Source organism: Gymnogyps californianus, chromosome 1, assembly GCF_018139145.2.
Source record: "Gymnogyps californianus isolate 813 chromosome 1, ASM1813914v2, whole genome shotgun sequence".
Lineage (NCBI taxonomy): Eukaryota > Metazoa > Chordata > Aves > Accipitriformes > Cathartidae > Gymnogyps > Gymnogyps californianus.
In genome coordinates this window covers 81178623-81197425 of record NC_059471.1, presented here as the reverse complement: position 1 = coordinate 81197425, position 18803 = coordinate 81178623, and positions in this window count along the sequence as shown.

Below are 18803 nucleotides of genomic sequence, written 5' to 3'. Positions count from 1 at the left end.
TCCCTTCATCTACAAAACAAGGGTGATATCCAGCAATCTGGTAAACCCCCCAAGATATTTATTTTAATACACTGGCCTTTCACTTCTGAAGATTAGAGAGTCCTCTGGGGGCCAAGAAAACCTTAACAGTGAAATTCAAAGGGGCGTCAAAACGTTTTGGTTTGGATTCATTAAATACCTTACATGTGTGAAAGACTTCTTTACTAGTTTTTCTAGTAAGGCCAATACGGCATGTTGTATTCTGGAAGTGGGTTTGATCCGAGACATTTCTCCTGTTAAAAATGTCTGTCTGAGTCGTAAGAAGATGGATGATCTCTCTGCTCCAAGACCCAATACCTGGCAGGGAGGGCTCTGCGCTGCGTGAGGGAGGGAAAGCGCTGGGGGACAATAGCGATCATCAGGATGTGTCTAACCCGCTCCATGGGCAATTTTGCAAACAACCCTCCTGGCTCCCCAAACACAGGGAGCGGCGCTGGCTCCAGGGCAGCCGTGGGTCCCAGGGGAGCTATTTCTGCCCCGAGCCCCCCCTGCAGCCAGGGAACAAGTGTGCAGGCTCTGGGGGTGATGCAGGAGGGACTCCTCAGAAATGCTGGGACTGTTTCAGTGTTAGAAATCACAGGCTTCAGAAATTAAAGCTGTAACTGTTCCTTCTCAGCTAAGAAGGCTTTGGCTAATGACTTTGGCAGGAGCAAGTGCCCAATTAGTCAAACGAAAGAGTGGCTGCTGGCCTCTGCATACAGCAGAGATACCCAGACCAAGGATGAAGAAATCTGAGGGACTGACACAGTTTTAGGAAGTAGTTCATGAAGAAATGTAAATCCCTCTATAAAATCCCTGGCAGATTCTCTTCTTTGGTGAAGAAATTGAGATGCCTCTTGTCCCCTGTTAAAGCTTTATGTTGTTTCTGTTACTTAGAGGAGCTGTTGAGATGTTTCTTTTTAAAATGTAATATTAAGAAATCAGAGTCAAAGGCACGTTGGTGGCTTTTCTATCTGGCTGCTAAATGGCTGTCTTTCTTAGAAAGTATGGAGCTCTATTTTTAGGGAGGAAATGGTTTTATAGATTAAAATTCAAAGGATAAGGTAAACAATTGCACATAACTCTACCGCGAAAGATGATTTTTCCCTTCAGTGCAGGTTAGTGCTTTCACAAAAGGCTGATGAAAGAGGCCCTCACTGCTTTTTCTCCCCTGTATAAGCTACACAGGGTCTCAGGTAAAGTAATAAATTATGGAAGAGCAGTACGAGTGTATATGGAAGAGAAAGGGGAGGGGGAGGTAAAGCCAGCAAAATTAGCTTCTGATAGGTGACTGTCCCAGCTGGAATTAGATTATGTCACTTGTGAATATTTCATAGTTATGAGCTGAAAGACATCTAGTCAAGCAATTAAAGCCAATCAGTGGAAGATCTGAGTGTTTTGCTTCTCAGCCAGCTAAAATAAGCCACGAGTTATATTAACATTTTAAGGGGAAAAACAAGAAAAACAATATACTTCTTCCTACTGGCAACAGGAAGGAAATGCAGGTACAATTTTGTCAGCGAGCACGTGTTGCTGAGCGGTAATTCCCACCCACCCTGGCTGGGGGAACGGCTCAGGGACTCCTGCGGGAGGCAATATGCCTGGAGAGGGTGGGCATGCATCTGTGGTGCCCTGGTCCATGCAAGGGGCATCAGGGAAAACCCCTTCTTCCTATCAGACTAAAGCATGTTGGAGGACGGTTAGCTAGCTTAGAAGGCCTTCCCCTGAATCCCATCTCTAAGCTAAACTCCCACTGATGTTAAAGGCAACAGTCCGAAGGAGGCAGCAGAGGCAGAGCTTCATGCTGCAATCCAGCCCTTCTTTTTTCCCCCCTTTTTCTTCTGATGTGATGCTAGGGCCATGGAGCATATTGCTTGCAGTAGAGAGCAGAAATAAAGTTCTTGTTTCCTGAGCACCAGTGCATCAGGAGAAATTAAACCTAATGCTCATTTTCTAGAATAGCATTAACTTCTATGAAGAAATGAATTGTTCAGCTGGCCTCTTAATCTAGATGACAGTTTTATTACAATTAAAATATCACCTCTAGGAGGCCCTTTGTTTGCATTTGACAGATTTTATTGTGTTTATATAGGCTAATGAAGCAGAATGAAATTATGCCGCTTATATTAAATTTAAATGACTGATTTATTGTATTTAAAACCCAAAATTTATCATGCATGTTCTTTAATGCCACACAAACTACATTAGTTCACTGCTGGTTTATATTCTACTTCGGCAGTTTGCCCAATTAAATAAGGTTTTGTGAGTGCACTAAAATAAGGTGAATTAATGTCCAAAGAGTTAAAACAGGAAAGACTGTCTTTAAGCATTTTAGAAGGGTAAAAATGTTGTGATGCTAGGCCTAGCCTGTGCTTCAGGTCAGTGGCTCTAATTTCATGGGTTACTATCAGTGATTTCTCTGAAGGGCTTTAATTTGAGCCTTTGCCAACTGAGCTCAACTTTCCCCCGGCTCATTTTTGTTGTTGAGCTTTCTTGTTGCTTATTTTTATTGATCTAGCAAACTCTGTTATTCCCCATTGAACATGGAGCTCAAATAGTCCCTACTGCATACAGTATTCGATAGAAAGGAGCAGCGAGTATTCAGGTTTCCATGTAAGTACTGAGCTGATCACCGTAAATCTGAATGCAACCTGATTCACGTTAATATTTTCTGATGATGGAACTCCTCTCACTTTACTTTAGATTTCTGTCCTATAGATGCTTACAGCTCGTCTCATTACTCCATGTTTTCTTCCTTCGTTAACAGAGAGAATTAGATATGTGGTGAGATTTAGCTGCTGACTTTAGGATGAGATGGGTTGTGCTGTAATGCCTCTATTCCTTTCCCTGTGGAGGAAGCCAAAGGTGATTAGTTCAGATGTCGAAGACATTTACAGTGCAGAAATCTGTTTAGTCAGATTAATCCCATGGCTAATATCTGAAATATTGCTAAGATATGTTCCAATCACAGTGAATACTGGGACTTTTTATTGTCAATACAAGCATAAATGAAGGGCTTGGGATAAAATTTTTTGTAAATCAACCTCCAAAACAAATAACTGGAATCACTGCTATTAGGGTGTATCAAAAATTCTAGGAAGCTTTAAGTAGACCAAGAAGTGTTATTTAAGAATAGCAGTTTTGCTGAAAACTTGACTTTCAGGGAATAAATAAATTTCACTTATCCAGTTTGAATCTGATAACCAATTTTGGCCAGAGGAACTACAGAAGGAGAATTTCAGAAGATCATTTTTCTTTTTTAACAGCAGTTCTTGGTGAACTCATGACATCACCGATTTATTTTCCTTTGTAGTATTGCTATACCTTCTGCTTGGCTTTCCACTTTGGCTATTAGCTCATTGACATATATTGTTTCATACGTAATACTATGGGGAAAGAAAGATATTGGGGCTGATTTTCTGCTCAGTTATTAAAATGGTATGACTGAGTGAACAAGTTAAATGATTTCTGCGATTAAATGTATTATGTAACAATACAGATATTTGTGGATATGAGTAAGCTGGACCTAGGAGTCAGCTTTAGTTTCTAGGACTTTATGCAGGATGATGAGTCTCACTGTCCTCATCCTTCAGCTCCCAGCTGTCTGTACATAGGGTCTGTAGGGTCTGTGGTACGGATTTGTCTTGCCTGTGGGTGGCATCCACCAGTTTCATCAGCAGAAAGCTTCATGTAATCTCTAGGACTCAACTGTGCCGATATCAGTTTCTGTTCAGCGTAAGCAAAGATTCAGTAACTTGCATTCCTTTGTGGTGCCTATTTGAACTGTAGAAAAGCAGGTCTAAGCACAAACAAGGTGGAAATAGGCTCCTGGCAGATTGTTCCTACTTCTTGCTAACTCCTCGTTCAGCCATGGAAAACACGTAAGCTCACAGACTTGTGAAGTACCTATAGTGTACGGGGATTTGGCAATTGCCGTGCATCAGAGGTAGGGAATCCCAGCAAATAGGATCTTCTTTAAAATATAAAGACTCTGATTCTGAAATACTTAGGTTTTATATCTAATATGAGGAGCAGCTGTGTCTGGTCATATAAGTTCAGCATGAAGTTTCCTCCCCATGACTCACTCGAGGAAATAACACTTCTCCCCATTGAATTTCCAGTGAGAAAAGCTAACAAACCATGTTAGAACACACAGAACCCAATACTGAAAAATACAGCTGCTTTAATATTCCATAGTCATCCTCCCCAAAATCAAGGGGTCAGGTTGTGGCCCATCCTGCAGCAAAGGCCTAGATCAAAGTCCTGTATGTTGCCCCTTTCAAAGTTTCCAGCCTGAGGATGGATTTGTGTCTCCAAGACAGGTCCAGGGTCCTGCCCATGGATGGCATGAAGAGCCCAGAAGCCCTGGCAATCCTGGAAAGCTCATTAGTGAAGAATATGAGTTGCCATGAAAGCCTTTCTTATATTAATTAAAAAAAAAAAAAAAAAAGAAAACAAGAAAGACTAATATGCCTTTGAGTGGGGGAACAGTATACTTCCTCCCTGGAGCAGCATCACCTATTCTTTGCTGTCTGACTTGTCTGGCTTCTGTCCTTTTCGCTCTGCGTAAATCACAGTGATGCAGTGAGCCTTATGAGCAAAGTTATTTCTGTATGCTAATGATGTGCTTGCCCACTTGGCACTATTAAATAATGCCTAGGTATTTTGCAGCAGATAATTTGTTATAAAATAGGTATCAGTTTGCAATGTAGAAAAAGATGAAGAATTTATGACAAAAAAGGAAAAGGTTCTTTCTGTGAGCTTGTGTAAAGAATATCTATCAAGGAAGGGTCTGGCCTCTGTGTATGGATCAGCTATAATTTTGACACGATATCCTTGAAAGACATGAGGTTGTTCAGAGTTAGAGACACAAAGAAGTCTGTAGAGACATTTGATGCTGTAGACACTGCATTGCCACGCTTATCTGGGATAGGATTTTGGTGGTTTCTTTGTGGTAATTGAATAACTTCCTAGTTTCATAGGATAGCAAAATTTAAAATGTAAATATGTGATCATCTGCTGCTTTCTCCCTCATTTTTGTGATGTGATGAGTAACTCATTGCTTTTTCCTCTGGAAAGTTTTGGGTGCAAGTTGGACAGGACAGCCTCACGGAGGGCCTGAGGACCACAGAGGACTGTCTTTACTCCAAACTAACTGGACAAAGCCCTAGAGGTTTTAAATTTTTATTGACAGCTCATGCTGCTAGGGATTCCATACTTTCATTTTAATGCTGTTATTTTCATTTTTCATTAAGTAGTCATTTGAATTAGGAAGGAAGATATTCCATTCTACAGTTTACGGGTGGAAATCTGTGTGTTAGTGTATTTAATTGGGCCTGTTACAACCGTTGAGACGATGCAGTCCAGGCTGTATACGGTAAGGCTATATGGAGCAGAAGTGAATATGCCAAAAAAGCAGTCAGCCCCTACAGTTGCCAGAAAAGGTGTTAATATTTTTCTCTGTTCTAGTAGAAGCTCATTGGGATATGCAAAACTCATTCGTTAAGCACCGCTGCAGAGTGACAGATGCTGACATATATAATTTGACAGCTGCAAATACCAGGTACTAGAAAGTGTCATTTCCCATAAGTATAAAATAATGGGTCATTATTCCCTGACAGATTAAAAACCAAGTACTATGAATAAATGAATCAGTAATCCTGCGTACTCTAAAAGAAAAATAGAACATTCTTTTTCTTCTTCCAGAAATAAAGGTGATTTCCTTTGTTCTCCTCTCGCCTGCGTGCATCGCCGTCAATTGCCAACCCACTGCCGAGGCGGAGCAGAGGCGGGAGTCGCTCACACCATCTACTTAAGGCATTTACGACCTTTCTGTTTCCAGACAAGGGATGACGGCTCCCTAGGTAGCCAGTGCAGAAACGGCACGTGCATCCGGCACGTAATTCAGAGGAGAGGCTTATGGTCTTTTTGATTGCAAGAGGGTCCCAGGAGCGCAGGCACCCAAGCTAGGTGCCTGATACGAAGGGTGCAAATACTTGCCTCTCAAGGGTTACCTGTCCTGCTTTGTGCTGATTGATAGGACGCACGCTGTTACGTGGCCCCATAGGAGGGCCTCAGCTGTGACTGCTTCTTGCCTTTAATTCTGAGCACACGTTTCTACTGCTGGGGCACTGTCCACAGTGACCTTCCTCAGGCAGACAGCTAACAGCGGGGGACCTCTGAGATTTCGGAAGGAGCACCATTAGAAAGAGATGTTTGTCTTGCTCAGGGCAGGGGGAAATCTGTCCACTGGTTGAAAGTGAAGCGCAGGAGGGGAGCAGGGATGGATCACACTCAGCAGAGCTCTGCTGGGGCTGCGCTTGCTGGGCTCGCCGCAGGGGCTGTGTCTCACTGGGGGCCGGAGTGATGTTCTGCCAAATGCAGCCTGAGTCCTAAAACAAGCCACCGGGCACAATTTCCAATATGAATACACTAAATGCATTTAACAGGGATCTAGCTGATATCAAATCCATTTCCAGTGCCTGTCTGTACTTATCAGGTTGCACCTACAAGTATGGCTATCCTGTACCCTGCGATTAGCAGTTAAAACATGGCTATAATGTATCTTCTTTCCTCCCTCCCATCCAATTATCAAACCCATTCCCACAATAACATTACATTGCACTAGATGTTGCTGAGACCAAAGGCTGTTCTCCAGCTGAGGCGGTGGATATTCCCCAGTCATGAAAACTTCATTGTTATTGTGGAAAGGAGCACGGCAGAAGCTATGGCAGTGCCTTTGAGTCATTGGAGAAGTCACCTGAAGAGAGGATATCTCTTGACATCTAGTTAAGTAGGCTCTGACAATCTTCCCAGCAGCTCTGCAAGAGCCAAGCAGCTCTTTGCTGCTTGAGAAAAGTGCTCTTTGATGTCTTTTGGGACAATGTTTTCTTTTGTGCATTAGCTACTTTCAAAAAGAAATATTATTTATTCATTTATTTCAGCTTCTTTAAATCTACGTGCCTCAGATGTAACACAAGATAGGGCCATTACAACTGACAAGTTTGAGCTCTTGTGTAATGGAGGCCCCACAGAATTTCACTCTAATTTCTGCATTAGGGACTTGCTCTTTTTTTCATATAAGCACAATCGCTCACATAAAAGACAAATAAAATAGTGCCTTCACCCATTACTTACTGAACCTGTGTTGGTAAGGTTTTTAACAAAATACTTAAAGCTTTTCAATGAATTTTAAAATGTAACTTGCATTATACTGCCAAAGCAGTATAGAGATTTAGATGCTTTGGCAAATCCTGCCATGTTTAAGATCTGTTCTTTGTGTTGATTTTTAGTAAATTATGCTTGCTACTGTCTTTGTGTGTAGCAGATTAATTAGAAGCATGATAAAACCAGCTGGAAAAACAACATTGAAGTTAATGGGCGGATTTCCTATAATATTTGGAGTTCAAGACATTTTTTCGCATGTCTTCTACATTTAGCATGGTAGCCTTCCGGTCTGTGACTGGGCTCCTAGGAACTGTAATCATATAAATAATAATTAGATGGAATTTAAAAACAACATGACTGTACTGAACAAATATGCATAATTACAAATGTGTCTGTATCAGTGGGAGCGAAAGAAAGTGAATATACTTCAAATGTTCAGATTTTAATACCTCATTACTCAGAGATCATAAATATTCGTTCAAGGGATGGATTAAAGGGAACTCTTTCCCTTCCCCCAATGCACTTGTTTCTTCTCCCATATTTAACAATTGACAGCGGTTCAGAGATCTGCAGAATTTGTTGAGGTTTTCCCATGTTTCATTCCTAGAAGATTTTATCTTCAGGCTGCCAGTCATCAGGCTGAACTGGTTAAAGGGAACATTTCTGGGCGCCTCACACCAGTATTTGTGAACTCAGCCTCATGCTATCCATGGCAAAAGATGCCGGTCTTCCAGCACTAGTTCTGTTTAAAGACAGATACTTGGACTGTTGGTTGGCAGTGGGCTATATTCTTGGCTTCAAGAACATGCTTTTGAAGTCTTTGAAGACAAGAAGCATTGGAACAAGTTTGCAGATGATAGGAGATTACAGACAAAGCTGTGTAGCCAACATTGCAGAGCTGAAATGAATGCTTTCTCCAGTCTCTTAAGCTCCGCATTAATCAAGTCAAATATTAAAGAGCTGTTAAATATTGTTATCAATGATTACTTAGGCAAGGCTCAAACTTCTATACATTTATAGCATATGTGGGATACATGTATTTACAGTAACATTGGTTAACTTTCAGAGAATATAGGTAACTTTTTTATTTCCTATAGCATAAACAGTAGAGTTAATGCATTTTTACCACTTCAAGGGCCAAGATTTAAAAGGGGAAGAAAAAAATCAAACCAGAAAGTAAGGTTAAAAGCTTTTATTGAGGGACCTGGGATGCATGCCTACATGTTATCATTTTCTTCTTTCAGTTCTAGGTGTTGGCAACTGAAATTTCCCTTTGGTACAGCAGATGGCTATAGTAACAATATGTCTGTCTCCCTAGTATTTTTTGGCAGTCTAGTTTGCCTTTGTGTGTATAAAGTAGAAAGGAGTTTTAAAGGCAGTAGCTCAGGATGTGCGGTGCGTGGAGCGCTAGTAAAGTGGTTGAGACGCTGCTGGCAGCAGGAGTCTGCAAAGAAACCATCATATCAGAATGAAAACAGCTGTCTGCCAGCACCATAAACTTTAGGAAATGTTGTGGGTGATTAGTTGCTGCTCCTAATGTGTGAAAGTTGGCCTGTCTGCATACAGGCAAAATAAACTCCCTTTTACTTCTTGCCACTCATACATAGAAATCACAGGACATTATGGGATTGATTATAAGCCATAAAAGCCAGGAAGTTCAGTTTCAGAGTGAAAACCATGGCAATGACTGTCTCTTTCTATTTGGATGTCATTGCGTGAAAAGCTAAGGTGGAATGAAAAGGAACAGGAAACAAACCTCAAATGGGAATGGGACAAAAAACTCTAATGAGAAAAGCAACTTGGTCAGGAAGGAACACTCAAACATATAATATAAGGCACCTGGCCTCTCTGAAACTTTTGGTGTTTTTAAGTAAACCTTAGTAGTCCTGGAACAATAGCACAAGAATGGTCCAGCAAACACACATTCTGCTGAGTGCCACATAGTCTTTTTCCCCAAAGAAAGACATCCTTCCCATTTCCACCATCCCACTAGCTGGAATATTCTGAATAAACTCCACTTCAATGAAAGCAAAAAAGGATCTGGGTTGATTGCAAAGAAGAGAATATAAAAGGGTTTTTTTGTTATGAAACTATTCAGTTACATTTGTCTGGGATAAACTGTGTTGCAGGTCATTTCAAAACTGAATCAACTGTGACTGTAAATCTGGGAATTTGACATGGATTAAAACTATCCTTGTTTTGTGCTGCAAGGCAGTTTGAATGTTTTCTTTCTGTGAGGGATTTCTCTCGCTGAATTGATTATGAAATAGACGTGAAAACCAAGGGCAGAGGGTGGGGCTACTTAATTTTTTTTTCTTTTATATACTGCTGAGCCTTCTGCTTTAAGCAATCATAATAAAGATAAATATTTATATAGCACCTGCCAGTCTATGGCTTAAAAGCACTTAACACACTTTAATATATACTATTGCACCGAAATATAAAAACACACTTCTCGGGTGAAAGGTAATTCCTAGCTGATAGCAGTGCTGGAAAACAGAAAGTAAACAGGGTTTAGAGCACGGTAAACCAGAACTATTCAAACTAGGAACTGACTAGAAGAGCAAAGCTAATATTTCCACTGCTGCAAAATTTGTCAGCGGGAATTTCAAAGCCTGATTTTTCTTATCTTTCATAAACAGGCTGTAAATCTTAGGCCCCACAAAGTACATGGATGGTTTAGTACTTACTCTAACAAAGGACAAGATTTTATTCCCCCAATTTAGTAAGATACAGCCTTGGAAGAAATGGTAAGATCTGAGTCTAAGTGCCTGCAAGGGATTAAGAGGGGCTGTAGAAATGACTAATGCTTTTGCCTAAGCAATAAAACTAAATTCTTGGGTGGGGGGAGACCACAATATTTTTGAGTGCTTTTTCCTCACAAAAATGTCAGAAAAAGATTTTCTTTCATTCAGCATGATCCACTTCATTGTGTTTGTAAGAAAAGTAAAGGAAATGAAGACTTTTACTCTCAGAAATGCCATTTTTGCTTTTTAATGCTAGTCAGCAGCCCGGTGATTTAGGAGTCATCCTCAGGAAAATACCAGGACTAACAGGTGATATCATAGGGAACTTTAATGTCTTCAGTTCTTACTGGTCAACATTGACTAAATAATTAACAATTTGCTAGAGAAAGCTAGGGAACAGCAGGAGTAAGGTAAAAGTCCTAGAGGTTGTTCCAGAAAGTCACTCTCATTCTGTGAAATGCATATTTAGTATTTGTGGAAAGTAGGACACCTCCGAGAGGAAGGCATGAAAGAGCCCTACCTCCAAATGCCCTGTCTCACAGGACAGATTTATTTCATAAACATAAGCAAACTGCTAACTTTTGCATGTGTAACCTTAATTATAGCAGAATTTAACATTTTTTTCTTTTAAGCCAGTTAGGAGATTTTTCTGCTTACTGGGGAAACTATTTTAAGAATCAATTTAAATATCCTAAATGATTGTGTATATATAGTACAAATATGCTAAATTTAACCTTTGAAGTAGTTCTTAGCTCTTTTGCTTCCAAAATGAAATCAACTGAATAAAAATTGCTCTGGATTAGAGGCATACTCTGTATTTCACTCTTAGCAGAGAGAGACCTCAGTCCAGGGCTGTAAAGGTAACTGTTGTGTAATAAGCAGCTTTGGTCCCTAACAACTTCAAATAAGGTTTCACAAAATCTCCTTCACCTCTCAGATCCCTCAGAGTCAGTAGGAATCAATTTACTCACTGCCAGCCGCATTGCTCCAAACAAGCTGGTACAGGGCAATACGTGCTACACCAAGACACTAACCATAGTCCCCGGGGTATTCTAGCCCTGTAGGTACAACACTTAATTCCCGCTAATCTTTTCTCCACCCTTCCTAGAAGGGAGGGTTGTTGCTAGCCCAAGCAACAAGTTGTGTTGCCTCCTGTGCAGGACCCATATCCTTCAGAGCCAGCTACAGATCTCTAAACAAGCATGCTGCGCTTTGCCATGACTCCTTAAGCTTTTGGAGACAGCCTCCAGCACATGGGAGAACTTGGTCTGTCTTAGCCAAGCCAGCCTTCTGGCACCCACCTCCTGCCTTTTGGGGCTCACAAATCTGGCCTCTCCCCAGCCTGAGCTGGTGCTCTGGCACTGCTGAATGTCACAACCTACTTACTTTCAGGTACATCACCCAAGGAAGAAGCGATGCACCAGAAGAGCGTCACATGGCTGTAAGACCCTCCTCAGCCTGGAGCTATCAGCAGCCACAGCCTCATCTCTCAAGGGACTGCCCTGACCTTCAGGCTAGGAAAAAGCAGAGAGAAAAGCAGTCTTTGCCTTTCCTGCTGAAGCTGGGCCACAGGAATGCATGATTCTGGGCCACAGTATGCAAAAGGAAACCCTCTAGTCTAATTGCTGTGGCATTTACTTCAGAGGTGGGAGACTCCAGTTCTGTCGTTGTTCCCAAGCCTGGTAATATATTGTACATTTAAGAAAAGTAAGTAAAATACATGAGCAAAGTTGGGAGAAGGGGTGGGAATGCAGAGCTTCCTCCTCCTACTAACTGCAGTAGTATCTCTCCTCTCCCTCCTGCCTTTCCCGTGTTAATTTTGCTGGGGGGTTGGGGGGTGATGTCAGCCTCCTGAAAAGAAGTGGAGGGGGTGGAAAGCCCTGAGCCCCCATTTTCTGCTTCCTGCTCAATGCTCTAAGCACATGTAAGATGCGAGCCACAGCACCAGAAGCATTTCCACAAGTTCTCAGACATTTTTCACAAGAAAAAGGTGAGCAAGTGCTCTGAGATTTTGCCCCGGGCATATGATCCAGAGGGACAGGAGACTCCTGTGATCTCCAATACAGGGAAGAGGTGAGATTTTTAGGTCTTCTCTGGTATTTTTCAGTAGCTAACATCAGCTTTTGCCTGCTCTGTGTGGTGGCTACAGTGAAACTCGTTCCTTAGCACTTAATTCTCATCATACTTTTAAAACGGTATTTAAGCACCTAACTTGGGGTTGTAAATTGCACAGAAGCCTAAAGGTTACATATGGTAATGCTGCCCACCAAGGAGCCTATGCTGTTTTCTAGATCTGACCAAATGCTTTACAGGGAAGACCTTTTACTCAATTCTCTAATGGTGTTTACGTATGTTTTAGAATTGCCATTGCAAAAGAAGAGATTTCCACTCTCTAAGGGCCTCTGTGCATTCCCTACACAGATTTTGCTATGCCGGGGGAAATGCTTATGCAAATAAGAATGATGGTAAAGAAAGTAGAGACGAAAAATATCAGGACAGAAGAACAAAACTGCATTTCTTCTAGCTCCATCAGCTTGGCTATATTTTCTTCCTGACAGCAACTTTGAAATGGCAAAGGAATTCCTTCTTCCAACTCTTCCTGTGACCTAAATGCATAATTGGTGAAAATGTATTGGTTACATGAAAGCCTCACAGAAACCACCAGGAAAGCATTGCAGATTATTTTTTCCTCCTTTTACCACTATGTTTTTACAGATGTGATATGGGGTTTAAGAAGCCAAAGCAGACAGTCATGCTTTAGCCCTGCCAAATAGTCCAAACAAAGAAAAAGGTTTCTTTCTTTCCTCTCCCTTTCCCTTTCCCTCCAGAGTATCAGTATATCAAGCTAAAAGAAAAAAAATATATATATTAGCTTTTAATTGGCATATCTAAGAAAATTCATGAGAAAAACGACACATTTAGAGCAAAGAATTAAACAGCTTTGATTCCTGCAAGAATCAGAAGTCAGGGGACAGCAAGGACACCCCAATGGCCTTTGGCTTGTGGCACCAGCGCCGCAGCCGCTGCCATGCCGAGGATTGGAATGCCACCTAGTGGGCCTCCGCCACCTGAACCCGCCGGAGCCAGTAAATTAAATCCCTGCTCATTACCCTGACACTGATTAATAAACATTGCGTCCGAATCTAGAGCCTGGAGCAGTGGATCACGAAATACCCCGAGCAATCGGTGCAGCAGCAGCAGCAGCAGCGGGCGAGGGGAGCGTTTGCCCCAGGGTGTTGGAGGGGTGCCCGACGTGTCCTCTGCTGCTTCGGAGGCAGCGCAGAGCGCCCGTGCGCCGCTGCTAGTTCTCCTCATGCACACAAGGACGCTGGCCTCTCTGAAGTGTCCTCTGGTACTTGAATGCCCTTATAACTGATAAGATCTTCTCTTTGAAGCTCATAGAAAATCTAAATGCGGAGACAATTGTGGGGCCCTTTTGGCGCTGCAGGAAAGATAGGAGGATAGAGAGTGGCTGGCTGCTGTGATAAACTGCCAGCCCATCATGCTCAGCGCAGATGGAGCGGTGGTAGATGTAACAATGGATTTGGTTTTCCATTGATCTGAGAAAGGCAGACGGTGTGCATCTGTAAGAAAGTAAGCTAACTGTGATTCCTGTTATGGCTGTGTAGTGCAATGCAGTTACTCACTGAATACTCCTCCCCTGACAAGCTGTGAGCTTAGCAGGAAGGAGCGGTGGGAAGGAAATGGCCCGCCAGACCTTCTGAGGACCAGCTAAAAGGTCAGTCCCAACAGGGAGGATCCTCGGCCAAGTATCGCAGTTCTCCACCTTTTTCCTCTGTGCATTTCTGTTCCCAGAGCCCTACAGCACCAGGACAATGGAGATGGGAGGAGGTGGTGGCGGCAGTGGCCTCCGGCTGTGCCGGGGAGGAGGTGTCCACGCTGCTGCTCTAACTGCTGTTTGCATGTCACTCCTCTAGGTAGAGAAGAGCACCTGGTGCTTCTGTGCATGGGGCTTGGTGTGCTGGTGGTTTGAGGGAAAGGAGTGGTGCAGATCAGGCTTTGCTGGAAGGTCTTTGTGCCAGGAACTACACAAAAGAATACATAAATGTATTGCTGAGGGAGCATACAGAATGAAGGCACTACCCTGGTAGGGGCAGGAGTGGAAAGGGTCAACTGCTTGTTTCTCGTCCCTTACCTTGTGTCAATAGTGAGTTGCAATTCTCCATTTAAGAAAGAGTAAACTTCCATTAGGGGATGGGAAGAGAGGGCTCAGCCTTTTGCGGCGCCACATTGTGTCGTCCATGGAAGAGCAGGTCCCGTACCTGTCTGTGAGGGGCTGGCCACCAGGCAGCTGCATGTGCTCCAGTATGCCCCTTTTTGCCATAGGAAAACATTTTAGTCCTGCCCCTCACTCCCTCTGCGTCTATCAAGCAATATCACAGCTGTTGCAGGTTTTTACACTGGAGAGGATGGTCAGTGTTAACAGGCTGATGTGAAGAGCTCACACGTCCTATACGATGTCTGGTGTAACTCTGGGCACCAACAATAGAAACTGCAGGAGCTGGTCATCTTGGTAGGGTGCTGCCTGTTAGAAACATGGAGGATGGATGTGCATTCAACCTGGCCTCTCCACCATGTCTCATCCTGGGCTGAATGTCCAGCTGGATCTCACAACATCTGAGGGAATGGTTTCATGTATGTTCCTGCAGGCTTGGAAAGGAGAGGTGCAGCGGAGACTATGAGTTATTCCTCGTGCTCCTGTGACTAGTGCTTTGTGGTAGTGTTCCTTAGAAGTTGAGATGTGGCCAAAAGATAATTCAGATTCAATGTTGATTATCTGTGGTGTGGAAAACCTTCAGCCAGACTCTGTTTATACCTTTGTTCTACCTCTAATTATAGTACCACTTGAATTAGTTAATTGAATAAACAAATAAATATGATGATGAAAAAGGTGCTTAAATGTAGGACAGAGATTAAAAATCATGAATTACTACAATAATCCAAATGACGATTGATCTCAAGCAGTGACTGAATAGAAGAAGATTAAATATTCTCGTCAATGACAAATGGATGTTAGATATTCTGGTTTTTGGTTTTGTTTGTTGGGTTTTTTCCAACCATTTGACCATTTGAATATTCTGTGCCAGTGAAATACCTTAAGGCATCAGAAACTCTGAACCAACTGTTGAGCAGTCTGGAAACCAGGATTTTCAGAAGTGTGGAATTTTACAGAGGCAAACTCAGACTTTGTCCATTCTGTTCTTGTAACTGTACTTACATGAAGCCAAGTACTGTGTTCAGGTTACAGCAAGGCCTAAAAATGTGATGGACCCCCCAGTATGGTAATTATGGGAGTACAAGCAGGAGCCTAAGTTCCCTATAAAAATCAAGGTACAGAGTCTACATCTCAACATTACTCAGAATATCCAGATGAGACATCTCTAAGGAGAAGTCTACAAATGCTTGTAGGACAATGCTCCTTCTGGCTTGCCAGAAAGCCAACCAGAGCAGCAGTTAGCAAAGAAGGAGCTGCACTAGGGTAAGTAAGTGAGCTGCACTTACATCAGGAGGTCAGGTGCCCCTCAACGCCTAGAAGAGCTATATTATGGGGACCTAATTTACCTAACATTATAACTGGATCCCAGCCCTACCAGATCCCAACAGTCTCTAACCATGAGGCTACTGTGAAAAAGGAAAGAGCTGATGATGGCACCTCTTGTGCTTTGTTTTTTTCTGGAACTCAGTGCTGACTGGGGCCATTTTGGGGCCTTCAGTAGAGTTTGTGTCTTCCCCCTCATCCCTGAATTGCAGCAGAGCTTAGGTGTCTCTCTTCCCAGCCTTGGGGACTTCAAGAGTCTGGTTGCCCCCTCTAACTCATTCAGAAATTTTGGTGCCTAATGATCATCTAATTTGAGAGTTAGGTGAGTAAAATTTGTCTCTAGGCAAAATGCAACTTTGGTAATGATCTAAACATAAATATACTTTATAAATCATAAGGCTTCATAATAGGGAAATACCTTTTCATGCTACCTAGTGGGAAACTTCAGAAGTAGAGAATAACAGTTGATCTCACTTTTTAATTATTTGGAATGGTCCTTTTCCATGGCACAATTATTGCAGCCACTCATTTCTGCTGCATTTATCAAAGGAGAAACACTCAGCTAGCATTTGACGCAGCAGCCCTGCAGCACTCCACATCAAATTGTGTGCAGCACACTCACAGTCCAGTTCTCACTAGCAACTGTTGAAAGAAAGAGCTTACTTCAAAGGGGGAAAAAGTTGTCTTTTAGAATACATTAGGAAAGAAAAACAATAACATTGGTTGTACTCGATAGAAACAGATATGATTTTAGCTTTATTTTAGGTATTAGCCCTTCCTAGTGATTAAACTAGCCAGAGAACACTTCACAGGGGATGGTTCTCCTGAGAATTAGATGCCTCTGTGGACACAACTTTGAGACAACGAAGCGACTCTCCCTAGCTAATATAGTTGACTGTCTAGTTTCCTAAGCAATCTGCACATTTTTTCTGTGCCCTTTACTGAATCTTTATGGATTAAGAAAGGCTGGTTAATCTGTAGGGTATGTTCTCTATAATGACGGCTGGCCCATGCAGACATTGTTCTGACTGCAGTGCAAGCCAGGAACGGACCCCAGGGGCTTTGCAAATCCCCCCAAAGAGCCGTGCACTGATTGTTCAGGCTGCAGAATCATTTCTCAGATGAAACACAGCTGAAGTGCCAAATACCGACTCTCCCCAATCTGGCTGTTACATACGGTGGTTTCTTCCTAACCAGTTAACTGCTGTGGCTGGGGAAAGCACTGTAACTGTAGGAACATTCAGATTGTTTTGACCCCGACTATATAAGATAATGCTGAGGATAGCAAGGGTTGAAATCATTAACTGTGCTCAAATTGAGCTTATAATGTGCTCAAACTGAGCACATCATTAATTATGCTTAGAATGCAAGAAAGATTAAAGGAGGGATGCAGAGTTGACCAAATGCTGCAGCTACAGGTCAGCAATTCCTATCTCATTCTGCACAAGAGCTCATAACTGCTTCAGGATACAGTTCTCACAGTCACGTCCCAGCTCCTGATTGCCTTCACTGTGAAGTCACTAGTTCCTGGTTGAGATGGTGAACATGTATAGATTGATCTGTGCAAATGCAGCAGCTATTTTTCTGAAAAGTCCATCTTTTTGGTATTGCATTAAGACAGCAAGCCAAAAACCAATCAAAAACTCAGGGCCGCATACCAGTGCCAGTAACACCGTGTTTGCCGTGTCCTCCAGCAGGCAGCAATACAAAGTCCCATATGCCACGAGAGGGGCCCATCCACCACAGGCGCACCTTTCTCGTCTGGGATACAGTGTCTGTAAGACCGTGCTTGGTGGGCATCCGGGCCACCACAGCAGAGAGGAGCTGGAAGCAAGATCTCATTGGGAGTAGAGGAGCAGGACAGCACGGGGGAATAATGTTGCTTGTAGGAAATGCATGGGGAAGGAGGGGCCTCTTAAAGAAGCAAAAAGGCACATGGATGGCAATAGGCTGTTTGGTTTAGACAAAGTGAGGACCTAGGCCAGGATACATGGTGCACAGCTGTAACAGTGCAGCGCTGAATTCCTCTCAACATTTTCTCTTCCGTTTCTCAGCTGTGCCATCACAAGTGATGACAGGTAGGTCAAAGGCTCAGTCCCTCGTGACCAAATACAAACTACAGGAACTATTACTACTTATTTAAGTTGCTGCATGCCTGATGCCTCCTGGCTTTTTGGTGGGTGCATTGGGCCGTGTTAGGGCCACAGCAATCAATGGAAAAAGCTGGAGGCCCTCAGACTCCAGCACCAGCTTCTGAAATGAGTAATTTAACTTAAACTAGGATATTGCTGATATATGAGTTTTATCAAACTTGTTCTCTGGAGCATGTCTTGAAATCTGTAATGCTTCTTTTGGATAAACCATTGATTAACATCTCATTTGCACAAAGCCATAGTGCCTTTCTACTTGCTTGGTTAGTATGTTAATCAGGATGAAACCCATATTCTTTGCAACTACCTAAAAGTTAGCCTCTGACAGAAATTTAAGGGATGTTTCATCCAATTAAATGGGCATGATTGAACCTGCCATTTTCAGTCTTTGAGCTTAGCTCTGAATTAAAGTGCAACTGAAAAATATATACAAAAACTGAAATCATAAGGGCTTTGCAACATCTAGCTTTGAAGAAGTTTCATAATTATTGTAAACAGAACAACCTGGTAGGAGAAATATTTTTTCTTCTCTTTTTAGATTTCTTTAATAAAGGATTTATGATGCTGAAGTAAAAAACATTTCTCTCTGAAAATAAAACAGCCGTCACGGCTCATTCTTTGAAGTGCACTGCATGAACTTTACTAACTCCCTACTTAATATTAGCTAACCCATAACTGAATTAGATATCCTAAATCATTCATCAGGCTTGAGTTATCCCTATAGGTGGGAAAAAGAAACATCAAAATCATAGAGACATTAAGTGAAATACTTCTCCAATTAATAAGATGTTCAAGAACTGTTTCCAGTACTGTAAGTCAGTTTTATTTAAAAAATAGAGTCCAAACATTGCTTTTTATAAGGTGCAACATATATACTGTTTTCTACAATTAAAAAAACCAAAACCAAAGCAAAACAATATTCATAATTATAGTGTCATTCCAACACGGAATCAGTGGGTCTCCTGTAATTCTTAAACATTCTTTTTCTGCTTCATCAAAGCATAAGAATTAAAAATTAGTATCAGTGTGACAGCCAAAGGGTCTGGCTAATGTCATTCATGTTCTGTACTTTAACAATAAACTTTCTAGTACAGATTGCTTCAAGTACACATCAGAAGCTGAATGTAACTGAACACAGTTCATGCAAAACAAAGGTACAAT